Consider the following 2788-nt stretch of genomic DNA (forward strand, 5'->3'; position numbering starts at 1 on the left):
ACCAAAATTTTCTTGTTTAGGAAACGGGTTTAAAGATTTTCAAGCAGCTCTATTTTCAAGTAAATATAAGTTCTACTTAAACCAAACTTGCATGGATATTGATCTTGGGATGTACACTAACTAGAATAAAATATGATGCGAGATTTGCCTTACTTATAGATTAACTTTCGTCGAGGTGAGCTTCGTAATCTTTGATCAACCATGTTTTTGTTTAGCAATTGACTGGTGAATTAATATTATGGACTAGTGAGTTTTATAGGCTTAGTAGTCCCCGAACCAGTGAATGTTTAGACAAAATTTAAACCTCTACTGAGTTTGAAATATTTTTTTTACAATCTTTATCTCATAAAAATGATTTAATTTTTTTTTAAAATTTCAAACTAGAACGATCATCCATATCCATCTTTGTTATTGACTTCATAACAATTTGGTTTTCGCTTGTCGGAAATGCCCGAAAAGTGCTCGTACAAGGTTAACTTTACATACACTTGACATCCCAGAAATTTTTTTTTTTCTCCTTAGGTAATATATAAGTGTTCAATGAAGTAATTTTTAACAATAGCATTCAGTAAGTCTACATTCTGTCAGGAAATGCTTAATTAATCGTTGCCTAGCTTGATGTTACACAAGTGTGTGTTTCATAGTATATATTTCATTTTGAAACTTGTGGAACTACTCACAATTTTTGGAGACTTTCGGTTTCATTTGTGGTGATCATTGACTTTTTTTCTTTTAAGAATTTGCAACCAATATTCTTGTCATACATATAGTATCTATTCATGGAGGTTGAAAAAAGGAGATCACGGTCGATTTCACTCTAATCATAGTAACTCAAAAAAGGTGAAACAGAGTATTCTGATTAACTACTGTATCAGTGGAATTTTTAGAGAGACGCAAATTTAGCGATTTTTCCTAAAAAGTCGATATATCATTTTAGTGAGAAGTAATTTTAGCGATTTTGTCATACCAAGAAAGATAAGGATAACCTCCGACGTGGAATGAATTGTTAGCGATATTAAATTTTAGCAATCTCAACAACCTTGCTAAAAATGCCAAAATTGAATCCTCGCTAAAAAAAAATTCTGCTTATAATACATTATACTAGCATGTCAAACAAAACGTTCCAAGAAAATTGAATAAAAAGGCAAAAACTTTAAGAATGAACCGAAAAGGGGGATCCAACATTTGATGGACAGGGATGCATATTTTATCGAAAAAGAAAAAATAAACAAACAAACAAACCATGGTCTATTATAATGGGATGACTAATGAATATCTGTCCTTAAATAACATGCCCCATGTCATAATCTATTTGTTAGGAGGGAAGTTTTAAATTTACATATTTTGTAGTACATTCTTCTTGCAATTATACTTACAATGTGTCGTCTCTGTAGGATACAGGGATAATTTTGCATGGATTTCCATTAGGATGGCTGAATTCCCGAATCAAGAATCTTTTCTTAAGCCAGAAAAAAGGCTAGGTTCGGGACATGTAGATACTATACTAAATAATTGCGATTGGAAAATAAGGATTAGTCTGACATATATAAAATATCACCCCCCCCCCAAAAAAAAAGAGAAGGATTTTAAGAAGTTAATAAAATGTGGAATTTAAAAAAAGCTTTTTGAGATGTATTTTATATTGTCTCCATATATGAAACCTGTGGTAAATAATATCTATTGGCTAGATACCTCGTTAGACCATAACGAACCAAAATTGGGGAAAATTGGTTTCATGAATTTATAGATGTGTGTGAAAGACATTTACTGTTATCAGATGGTCATGAACCTTATTTCATTGTAGTGATTTTAGCGAATTAATCAATTTGGCTTTTAAACATTAATTAAGCGACTTCTTGGCGGCTGAGTGAAAGCCAAAGCAAATTTTGAAACGAAAAGAAAAAAAAAATCATTTGCAATTTTATGCCTTCGGGTGGAACAAGGAAACAATATGCATTAGTTGATTAGTTGCACATTAATGTGACTTAACGTAGACCTCGTATTCAGTATATGTACTTTCGGACAGGTTTTAGATTGATACGCGTGCACTTGCATATTCTTTTGATAACGTTAATGAATTCATCGACCTTAAACTACTCAAATATGTACATGCCAAGGATAACCCATGTGGACAACGTGTCGTTTAGGTTCTTGTCTTACTTTACTCTATGTTTAAAATACAACAACGAGTTATTTCCTAAAAAAGAAAGAGAAAGGGGGAACAGATCCAAATTACATTGTATATGTGCTTTTCGATCGATCCATCCATCGATCGATCGATCGAGAGAGAGAGAGAGAGAGAGAGAGTATCTATAAAGATGTCTCGCCAGTGTCTTAAGTTGCGAATTATTACTGTTAATGAAATAATAAAACATGAATACACCGCGAGCCTCTCTGAACAGTGACCAACTAGTCGCAGTCACGTGACCTATTAATAGCCATCTCTGCCAGTTTATGACCGGTCAATCATGTCTTGTGCAATATGTGCCAATACTTGTCAAGAAGTCACCAATGATTGGTAATGGCGATTCACTTGTTTTACATGTTCGTTAGATTTTTGCGTCATGAGTGATTATAGTGTATATACATGTACTATCTGAAGAGGTTTGAAAAAAGGTCTTTGAGAGGAAGAAAAAGTGGTGATTTTTTAACTCCGCCCCTACTAGATCCCTGTACCGATTTTACTCGAATTAAGAGAAGGTTGAAAAGGCGTGGAAGATTTATTTATGTTAAGTTTGTTCAGTCAATCTATCACATTAAGAGTTTTATCAACAGAGAGACAACAGTG

This window comes from Saccostrea echinata, unplaced genomic scaffold, assembly GCF_033153115.1.
Source record: "Saccostrea echinata isolate AGI-Se365-2 ecotype Australia unplaced genomic scaffold, CSIRO_AGI_Sech_v1 ptg000001l, whole genome shotgun sequence".
NCBI lineage: Eukaryota > Metazoa > Mollusca > Bivalvia > Ostreida > Ostreidae > Saccostrea > Saccostrea echinata.